This window comes from Carcharodon carcharias, chromosome 15 (genome assembly GCF_017639515.1).
Source record: "Carcharodon carcharias isolate sCarCar2 chromosome 15, sCarCar2.pri, whole genome shotgun sequence".
Classification (NCBI taxonomy): Eukaryota; Metazoa; Chordata; class Chondrichthyes; order Lamniformes; family Lamnidae; genus Carcharodon; species Carcharodon carcharias.
The window spans coordinates 80,024,032-80,035,670 of record NC_054481.1 but is presented as its reverse complement, the minus strand read 5'-3'; the positions used below and the strand labels follow the sequence as shown (position 1 = coordinate 80,035,670).

The 11,639-nt window shown below is 49.1% G+C and overlaps 1 pseudogene; it reads left to right on the top strand.

The window, feature by feature from the left end:
- The first annotated feature begins 2,111 nt into the window (after positions 1 to 2,111).
- Positions 2,112 to 11,208, top strand: LOC121288398 (annotated as a pseudogene).
- The last annotated feature ends 431 nt before the right edge of the window (positions 11,209 to 11,639 follow it).

Below are 11,639 nucleotides of genomic sequence, written 5' to 3'. Positions count from 1 at the left end.
CATCAGCAACAGCAGCAGCCGCAACAGCAGCAGCAGCAACAACGGCTGCAGCAGCACCAACAGCAACAGTTGCAGCAACTGCAGTTGCTTCAGCAGCAATAACAGCAGCAAGTGCAGCAAAATCAACAGCAACACCAGCAACATCAGCAGCAGCAATAGCAACAGCATCTGCAAAAACAGCAATAGCAACACCATCAGCAACAGTAACAGCAGGAGCAACAGCAGCAACAACATCAAGAGCAGAAAAATCAGCAGCAGTAAAAACAGCAACAGCTGCCACAACAGCAGCAACAGCAGCAACAGGAACAGCAAGAACAGCAACATCAGCAGAAACAGCAGCAACAGCATCAGCAACAGTAACAGCAACAGCAGCAGCAGCAACAGCAGCAGCAACAACACAGCAGGAGCAGTGGCAGCAACAACATCAGTAATAGGATCATCAGCAACTGCAGCTGCTTCAGCAGCAACAACAGCAGCAAGAGCAGCAAACGCAACAGCAACACCAGCAACATCTGCAGCAGCAACAGCAACAGCATCAGCAAAAACAGCAGCAGCAGCAACAATAACAGCAACACTAGCAACAGAAGGAGCTGCAGCAGCAACAACAGCCAAAGGAACAGCAACAGCATTAGCATCAGTAACAACAGCCAAAGGAAGAGCAGCAACAGTAGCATCAGCAACAGCAGCAACAGCAACAGCATTAGCAGCAACAGATGGAGCAGTGTCAGCAAGAACAACAGTAACAGGAATATCAGCAACAGCACTAGCAGCAACAGCTTTACCAGCAACAGGAGGAGCAGCGGCAGCAACAACATCAGTAATAGGATCATCATCCAGCAGCAGCAGCAGCAACAACAACTGCAGCAGCAGCAACAGCAACACCAGCAGCAACTGCAGCTGCTTCAGCAGCAACAACAGCAGCAAGAGCAGCAAATGCAACAGCAACATCAGCAACATCAGCAGCAGCAACAGCAGCAGCCATAGCAACAACAGCAACAGCAGGAGCAACAGCAGCAAAGCAGCAACAGCAATATCAACAGCAGCAACATGAACAGCAGTAACAGGAACAATAACAGTAGCAACAACAGCAGCAGTAACAACAGCAGGAGCTGCAGCAGCAACAACAGCAAGAGCAGCAAATTCAGCAGCATTAGCAACAGCAGCAATAGCAACAGTGACTGAAGCAACAGCAGCAAGAAACAGCAGCAAAAGCAGCAGCAACAGGAACATCTACAACAGTAGCAACAACAGCAGCAACATTAACAGCAGGAACAGCAAGAAGAGCAACAGCTGCAGCAACAGCAGCAACAGAATCAGCAACAGCAACAGCAACAGCAGCAGCAGCAACAGGAGGAGCAGGGGCATCATCAACATCAGTAATAGGATCATCAGTAAGAGGAGAAGCTGCAACAACAGCAGCGGCAACAACGACTGCAGCAACAGCAACAGTTGCAGCAACTGCAGTTGCTTCAACAGCAATAACAGCAGGAAGAGCAGCAAAATCAACAGCAACAGCAGCAACATCAGCAGCAGCAACAGCAACAGCATCTGCTAAAACAGCATTAGCAACACCAGCAGTAACAGTAACAGCAACAGGAGCAGGAGCAATAACAACAGAAACAGCTGCCACAACAGCAGCAACAGCAGCAGCAACAGCAGCAACAGGATCAGCAACAGCATAAGCAATAGCAGGAGCAACAGCAAAAGTAGCAAGTGCAGCAGCAACAGCAGCAGCAGCAACATCAGCAGCAGCACCAGCAACAGCACAGGAGGAGCAGTGGTAGCAACAACATCAGTAATAGGATCATCAGCAACTGCAGCAGCCGCAACAGCAGCAGCAGCAAAAACAACTGCAGCAGCAGCCGCATCATCATCAGCAGCAAAAACAACTGCTGCAGCAGCAGCAACAACAGCAGCAAGAGCAGCAAACGCAACAGCAACACCAGCAACATCAGCAGCAACAACAGCAACAGCATCAGCAAAATCAGCAGCAGCAACAACAGCAGCAACAGTAACAGTAACAGTAGCAACAGCAGGGGCTGCAGCAACAGCTTTACCAGCAACAGCAGGAGCAGCATCAGCAAGAACTGCAGTAACAGGAATATCAGCAAAAGCAGCAGCAGCAACAACAAATGAAGCAGCAGCAACATCAACAGTAGCAACTGCAGCTGCAACAGCAGCAGCAGCAACAGCAGCAGCAGCAATATCAGCAGCAGCAACAGGATCAGCACAGGAAAAGAAGAGGCAGCATCAACATCAGTAATAGGATCATCAGCAACAGCAGCAGCTGCAACAGCAGCAGCAGCAACAAATGCAGCAGCAGCAATAGCAACAGAAGCAGCTGCAACAGCCGCAGCAGCAAAAACAACTGCAGCAGCAGCAAACGCAACAGCAAAAAAAGCAGCAACAGCAGGAGCAGCATCAGCAAGAACAGCAGTAACAGGAATATCGCCAACAGCAGCAGCAGCAGCAACAGCTTTACCAGAAACAGGAGGAGCAGCGGCAGTAACAACATCAGTAATGGGATCATCAGCAACAGCAGCAGCAGCAGCAACAGCTTTACCAGGAACAGGAGGAGCAGCGGCAGTAACAACATCAGTAATGGGATCATCAGCAACAGCAGCAGCCGCAACAACAGCAGCAGCAGCAACAACAACTGCAGCAGCAGCAACGGCAACACCAGCAGCAACTGCAGCTGCTTCAGCAGCAAAAACAGTAGCAACTACAGCAACAGCATCACCAGCAACATCAGCAGCAGCAACAGCAGCAGCCATAGCAACAGCAGCAACAGCAGCAAGAGCAACAGCAGCAACAGGATCAGCAACTGCAGCCGCAGCAGCAACAGCAGCAGCAACAGCAACAGCAGCAACAGGAACAGCATTAACGGCATTAGCAGGAGCAGCGGCAGCAACAACAGCAGCAACAGGATTATCAGCAACAGCAGCAGCAGCAATAGCTTTACCAGAACAGGAGGAGCAGCAGTAATAGGATGATCAGCAATAGCAGCAGCCACAACACCAGCAGCAGCAGCAACAACAACTGCAGCAGCTGCAGCAACAGCAACAGCAACACCAGCAGCAACTGCAGCTGCTTGAGCAGCAACAACAGCAGCAGGAGCAGCAAAAGCAATAGCAACACCAGCAACATCAGCAGCAGCAACAGCAACAGCATCAGCAAAAACAGCAGCAGCAACAACAGCAGCAACAGTTACAGCAACAGTAGCAACAGCAGGAGCTGCAGCAGCAACAACAGCCAAAGGAACAGCAACAGCATTACCACCAGCAATAGCAGCCAAAGGAACAGCAACAGCAGTAGCATCAGCAACAGCATTACCAGCAACAGCAGGAGCAGCGTCAGCAAGAACAGCAGTAACAGGAATATCAGCAACAGCAGCAGCAGCAACAGCTTTACCAGCAACAGGAGGAGCAGCGGCAGCAACAACATCAGTAATAGGATCATCAGCAACAGCAGCAGCAGCAAAAACAACAACAGCAGCATCAGCAACAGCAACACCAGCAGCAACTGCAGCTGCTTCAGCAGCAACAACAGCAGCAAGTGCAGCAACAGCAACACCAGCAACATCATAAGCAGCAACAGCAGTAGCCATAGCAACAACTGCAACAGCAGCAAGAGCAACAGCAGCAACAGGATCAGCAACTGCAGCCGCAGCAGCAACAGCAGCAGCAGCAACAGCATTAGCAGCAACAGCAGGAGCAGCGGCAGCAACAACATCAGCAACAGGAATATCAGCAACAGCAGCAGCAGCAACAGCTTTACCAGCAACAGGAGGAGCAGCGTCAGCAACAGCATCAGTAATAGGATCATCAGCAACAGCCGCAGCCACAACACCAGCAGCAGCAGCATCAACAGCTGCAGCTGCAGCAGCAACAGCATCACCAGCAACAGCAGCAGCAACATAAGCAGCAGCAACAGCAGCAGCAATAGGGACATCTACAACAGCAGCAACAGCAACAACAGGAACAGCAAGAACAGCAACAGCTGCAGCAATAGCAGTAATAGGATCATCAGCAACAGCAGCAGCAGCAACAACTGCAACAGCAGCAGCAACTGCAACAGCAGCAGCAGCATCAACAGCAGCAGCAAAAACAACTGCAGCAGCAGCAGCAACAGCAGCACCAGCAGCAGCGGCAGATGCTACAGCAGCAGCAACAGCAGCAAAGGCAGCAAACACAACAGCAACACCAGCAACATCAGCAGCAACAACAGCAACAGCATCAGCAAAATCAGCAGCAGCAACAATAACCGCAACATTAGCAACAGCAGGAGCTGCAGCAGCAACAACAGCCAAAGGAACAGCAACAGCAGTAGCATCAGCAACAGCAGCCAAAGGAACAGCAACAGCAGTAGCATCAGCAACAGCAGCAACAGCAACAGCTTTACCAGCAACAGCAGGAGCAGCGTCAGCAAGAACAGCAGTAACAGGAATATCAGCAACAGCAGCCACAGCAACACCAGCAGCAGCAGCAACAAATGCAGCAGCAGCAACAGCAACAATAGCAACTGCAGCAGCAACAGCAGCAGCAGTAACAGCAGCAGCAGCAACATCAGCAGCAGCAACAGCAACAGCACAGGAGGAGATGGGGCAGCATCAACATTAGTAATAGGATCATCAGCAACAGCAGCAGCTGCAACAGCAGCAGAAGCATCCACAACAGCAGCATCAGCAAAAACAGCAGCAGCAACAACAGCATCAACAGTTACAGCAACAGTAGCAACAGCAGGAGCTGCAGCAGCAACAACAGTCAAAGGAACAGCAACAGCATTAGCATCAGCAAAAGCAGCCAAAGGAACAGCAAAAGCAGTACATCAGCAACAGCAGCAATAGCAACAGCATTAGCAGCAACAGCAGGAGCAGCATCAGCAAGAACAGCAGCAACAGAAATATCAGCAACAGCTTTACCAGCAACAGGAGGAGCAGCGGCAGCAACAACATCAGTAATAGGATCATCAGCAACAGCAGCAGCCGCAACAGCAGCAGCAGCAACAACAACTGCAGCAGCAGCAACAGCAACGCCAGCAGGAACTGCACTGCTTCAGCAGCAACAACAGCAGCAAGTGCAGCAACAGCAACACCAGCAACATCAGCACCAGCAACAGCAGCAGCCATAGCAACAACAGCAACATCAGCAACAGCAACAGCAGCAACAGGATCAGCAACTGCAGCCGCAGCAGCAACAGCAACAGCATTACCAGCAACAGCAGGAGCAGCGGCAGCAACAACATCAGCAACAGGAATATCAGCAACAGGAGAAGCAGCAACAGTTTTACCAGCAACAGGAGGAGCAGCGGCAGCAACAACATCAGTAATAGGATCATCAGCAACAGCAGCAGCCGCAACACCAGCAGCAGCAGCATCAACAACTGCAGTTGCAGCAGCAACAGCATCAACAGCAACATCAGCAGCAGCAACAGCAGCAGCAACAGGAACAACAGGAACAGCAAGAACAGCAACAGCTGCAGCAACAGCAGCAACAGGATCAGCAACAGCAACAGCAGCAGCAGCAACAGGGGGAGCAGGGGCAACATCAACATCAGTAATAGGATCATCAGCAACAGCAGCAGCCACAACAGCAGCAGCAGCAACAACGACTGAGGCAGCACCAACAGCAACAGTTGCAGCAACTGCAGTTGCTTCAGCAGCAATAACAGCAGCAAGAGCAGCAAAATCAACAGCAACAGCAGCAACATCAGCAGCAGCAACAGTAACAGCAACAGCAGCGACAGCAGGAGCTCAGCAGCATCAACAGCAAGAGCAGAAAAATCAGTAGCAACAACAACAACGACAGCTGCCACAACAGCAGCAACAGCAGCAGCAACAGCAGCAACAGGAACAGCAGGAATAGCAACAGCAGCAACAGGAACAGCAGGAATATCAACAGCAGCAGCAACAGCAGCAACAGGATCAGCAACAGCGACAGCAATGGCAGCAGCAGCAACAGCAGCAGCAACAACAGCAGCAGTAACAGCAGCGAAAGCAGCAACAGCAGCAGCAAAAACAGCAACAGCAGCAGCAACAGCAGCAACAACAGCAACAGCAGCAACAGCAACAGCAGTAGCAGCAATAGTAGCAACATCAGCAGCAACAACAGCAGCAGTAACAGCAGCAAAAGCAGCAACAGCAGCAGAAGCAACAACAGCATAGCTGCAGCAGCAGTAACAGCAGCAGCAATAACAGCTGCAAAAGCAGCAACAGCAGCAGCAGAAACACCAGCAAACCTGCAGCAGCAGCAAGAGGCAGCAGCAGCAACAGCAACAGCAGCAATAGCAGCCGTAACAACAGCAGCAAAAATAGCAGCAGCAGCAACAACTGCAGCAGTAGGAGTAACAGCAGCAACAGGAACAGCAGCAAAAGGAACAGCAACAGCAGCTGCAACAACAGCAGCAACATCAGCAACATCAGCAGCAACAGCAGCCGCAGCAGCAAAAGCAACAGCAACACCAGCAACATCGGCAGTAACAGCAGCAGTAACAGCAAGAGCAACAGCAAGAGCAGCAACAGCAGCAGCAACAACAGCAACAACAGCAGCAACAGGAACAGTGAAAGCTGCTACAGCAGCAGCTACAGCAACAGCAACATCAACAGCAGCAACATGAACAGCAGCAACAGGAGCAGCAAGAGCAACAGCAGCAGCAGCAACAGTAGCAACAGCAGGAGCAGTGGCAGCAACAACATTAGTAAAAGGAACATCAGCAACAGCAACAGCAACATTAGCAAAAACAGCAACAGCAGCAGCAACAGCAGCAACATCAGCAACAGCAGCAGCAACAACAGCAGCATTAACAGCAGCAAAAGCAGCAACAGCAGCAGCAGTAACAGCAGCAAAAGCAGCAACAGCAGCAGCAGCAAAAACAGCATAGCCGCAGCAACAGCAACAACAGCAACAACAGCAGCATAAACAACAGTAGCAACAGTAGCAACAGCAGCAGCAACACCTGCAGCAGTAACAGCAGCAAAAGCAGCAACAGCAGCAGCAGCAACAACAGCAAAGCTGCAGCAGGAGCAACAGCAGCAGCAGCAACAAGAGCAGCAACAGCAGCAGAAACACCAGCAAATCTGCAGCAGCGGCAACATCAACAGCAGCAGCAACAGCAACAGCAGTAACAGCAGCAAAAGCAGCAACAGCAGCAGCAGCAACAACAGCATAGCTGCAGCAGTAGCAACAGCAGCAGCAGCAATAGTCGTAACAGCAGCAACAGGAACAACAGCAACAGGAACAGCAGCAGCAGCAGGATCATCAGCAGCAGCAGCAACAGCAGCAACAATAGCACAACAAAAGTACCAGAAAAAGCAGCAACAGCAGCAACAGCTGCCGCAGCAGCAACAGTATTAGCAGCAAGAGCAAAAGCAACAGCAGCTGCAGTATGAGCAGCAAAAGCATCAGCAACCTCAGCAACAGCCGTAGCAGCAACCGCAACTGCAGCAGCAGAAACAGCAACAGCACCAGCAACAGCAGCAACAGGAACAGCAACAGCAGTAGCAGCAGCAACAGCAGCAGCAACAGTAGCAACAATAGTAGCAGCAGTAACAACAGCAGCAACAGCAACAGAAGCAACATCAACAGTCGCAACAGCAACAACATCAGTAACAGGAACATCAGCAATAGCAGCAGCAGTACCAGTAGCAGCAGCATCAACAACAGCAGCAGCAGCAACACAACAGCAGCAGAATCAACAGCAATAGCAGCAGCAAGAGCAGCAGCAGCAGCAGTAGCAGCAGCAGCAGCAGCATTAGCAGCAACAACAGCAGCAGCAACAACAGCAACAGCCACAGCAACAGCAACAACAGCAGCAATGACAGCAACAGCAGCAGCAACAACAGCAACAGCCACAGCAACAGCAACAACAACAGCAGAAACACCAGCAAACCCACAGCAGCAGCAGGAACAACAGCACAGCAGCAACTGCAGCAATATCAATAGCAGCAGCAACAATTGCAGCAACAGCAACAGCGGCAACAGCAGCAAAAGCAGCAACAGCAGCAACAACAGCAGCAACAGCAGAAGCAACAACAGCAACAGCAGCAGCAACAACAGCAAGAGCAGCAGCAACAGCAACAGCAGCAGCAACAACAGGAACAGCAGCAGCAGCAACAGCTGCAGCATCAACAGCAGCAGCATCAAGATCAGCAACAGCTGCAGCTGCAACTGCAGTAGCAGCAACAGCAGCAGCAGCAACAGCAGCAATAACATGAACAGCAGCAGCAGCAACAGCAACAGCAGCAGCAGCAATAGCAGGAACAGCAACAGCAGCAGCAGCAGCAGCAACAAGCAACATCAGCAACAATGGCAGCAAAAGCAGCAACAGCAACAGCAGCAGAGCAGCCAGCTCTTTTATCTCCTGGCTCCTCTCACTCCTTCTCTCACTCTTTTATCTCTCGTCTCCTCTCTCACTCCTTCTGGTGCTCATTTCCCTCCCGGACATGGTACTGGAGGCATCAATGGTGGAGATGGACAGGAGGAGAGATATCATTCTGTGAGGATGGTTCAGCAGGAAGGAGGCAAAAGCTCAGAAGGAATTGTGAGCAGGTGGCTAGGGAGGTGAACTCCTGTTGTCTGAACCTGACAACCTGACAGAGGTGCCATGAGATGTTTGATTACTTTACGTTGGTGGTCAAAGTTGGTGAATGCATCTTCACATGACATCTCTGACCCAATGCTCCACCATTCTCTCACACTGCTCCATGCACTACGTGCCCAGCGCTCACCCAGCAGTGCTGCCCGGCACACAGGATTCATGCCCAATATCCAGATAATCACCTCCACATGCTATCAACCTCATTCCCAATTCACACTGCCTCCACATACTTCCAGCTATTCCATTGTGGCACCCATCACCAATAGCATACAAAAGCAAAACACTGTAGATGCTGGAAATTTGAAATATTATAAAAATGATGGAAATGCTCAGCAGGTCAAGCAGCAACTGTGGAGTGGAAAAGAGTTACTGTTTCAAGTTGATAACCTTTCTTAAGAACTGGAAAGAGTTAGAAATGTAATAGATTTTAAGTAAGTGAAGGAGTAGGGGGTGAAAAACAAAACAAACAGGAGCGGCCGGTGCTAGAGCTTGTACACTGACCTCTCTGCCCTTGGATCCCTGTAATGTTCCCATAAAGCTCAAGGAATGCGACCTCATCTTTCAATTAAACACTTTACAGTCTCCTCAAACTTGAGTTCAACAATTTCAGACTGTAATCTCTGCCCCATTTTATTTGCTTTTCATTTTCAGGTTTTGGCTTTATTCTTGTGTTTTCTTTTCATTTTTGGGCAGCAGCTGTTCATAATTCTGTTATTGACACCTCCTCCAGACACATTTTTTATTTGTTTATTTATCCCATTAACATTCCCTTTGGCCTTGCATCATGAACCCATTAGCCACTTATTCTTATGCCACTTGTCTTCCATCCTATCATGAATTAAACCATGGCTGATCCAGGAATCAAATCTGTTTACCCATCATTTCTCTATCACCCTTGAATTCTACCCAACAAAAAAAAAATCTATTGACATCCGTCTTGAAAGCTCCCATTGACCCAACATCCATAACCTATTGATGGAGAATGTTCTAGATTTCTAGCTTCTTTTATGTGGTGTGTTTCCTGATGGCCAGTTGTAATTTTAAGATTATGGGCGGAATACCCTCTCTCCCATGTGAAGGCAGGAGGGCACAAAAATTTGTGCCTATGTCTGGTGTACTGGTTTGTCGGCACAATCTCACCCATGGGTCATTTTCACAGAGATGGAATTGGAGATTAATGGGCTAGCCACCTGCAATTGGTGGGCAGTTAATTCAGGTAAGCCAACGGCTGATTGGGATTTTCCAGCCTGTTTATAGGCCCTCCATGGCACCAGGAACCGGGCAGCTGTCTAGAGGTGGTCTGCCTAATACGAATGATAAAGTTGTGTGTAATTGTTTGATAAAACCATGGTTGTAAAATGTATCATGCTGTAGATAAGCTTTTTAAGTAGAAGCATAGAGTTACAAAATCCAAACACATTTTGCTAAACAGGTTTAAAACAGTTCGCCCCATTGCGACTATGATTCCCAGTTGTGGGCACCTGAAGGATGTGAGGGAGAGGCTTGGGGGATAAGGGCCCCATAAACAAGGGAAGCACTGGGCCCATGATTTCTTTCCCTGGACCTGGATGAAGCTCCTTCCATACTGAAGGGCCGCCTATTGGCCCGTGCAAGTTAGCCACAGCAATGATGGCAAAGGGCTGGCAACTTCAGCCATGGTCTTCACGTATGCCTCTATTGTCATAGATTGGTGGGTGTAGCTATTCACCCTGTGTTTTTTATGATCATTGTAAAAGGTCCTGGGGATGCAGCAGCAGAAGCAGTCACTCCCACTGCAGGGAATTTACAGACCCCGTCACCATTGAATATGGTGTTGCTTTTGGGTTTAAGGAGAGCCACATCCACCCCTAGTCCCCAGTTTACTTGGGCTGCACAGAAGGTCAATAAGGTGGAAAGGATGGGGAGGAGAGTGAGAATGATCTGCTTCATTTTGCACAGCCCAAGGATTACAATATTAACAAACTGGGGGACCAAGGGCAAGTAAAAATTGATCATCCCACAAAATAAAGAGAGAAAGAGAGAGAGGCAAAGGACAGTTGGAGGAAGGTTACAAGGTGGCTGGATGCCATAGAGGTGCACCTTCTTGATGGTTATTCAGTCTCTATTGTTGGTCTTACTTTAGGGGAGATGCCTTTGCCTGCAAAGGCCAGAACTGCTCAGGCATAATCCTCCAAGAAAAAAAAGATATTAAATGGTTAAAGGCAACTCAATCTCCACCCAGGCAGTTCCAGTTTTCTGAGAGCAAGCAATGAGGAGGGGTGAGGTGAGGTTTCTGAAAATTGGGTAGTATGCAGCATTTATCTATATAACCCCCAAGATCTTCTATCTTCTATTCATCTCCCATCTGCAACACCAGTCTTTTACATCATTGCACTAAGAACCTTGATTTCAAGGATTTCTTGTTGTTTCTCTTCTGTCTTCCTTCAGAGGAATTGCTCTGAAATTGCTGACGACTCTTCCTTCTCTTCTCTCCCTTCCCAAGATGGGGAGTCAGCAGCTCAGCAGCCCTCCCTTGCAGATGGGCAGGTGGGCAGCCCTCCTCCAGGCTCCAGGCCTCAGACTCCAGACATGGCAGCAACAGCTGCAATGCCTGGCCTTGCCTTCCAGGGATGAGCAAAGTGCTATCAGCTGTACTCCAGCTATTCCACACAACCTGTGGTTGGAAAGAGATGATCCTGGAACCCAGAAATAAATCTTCTATTTCACACTCAAATCAGTAGCTTTTAAACCAACTTACAGTCAGTTGGTGCAGAGATGCAGATTATGAAACATGCACTGCCTCATAGTAAGGCATTACAAATGCCTAGCTCCTGGCTCTACACCCCAACACCATTGTAATTGTTTCTTTATAGAGTCTTTTTAGAAACAAAATCAATAACTTAAACTAAAAATTAATAAGGGGTGACAGCCCCTGGTGGGACTCTGTAACTAAAACAAAAAATGTGTAAGGAAACTTACAAAGAGAAAATCAAAATATCATTTCCAGGGTTGATGATGCACCCAGTGTCTCTTTAAATGTGCTTATGTAATCTCCTGATCAATGC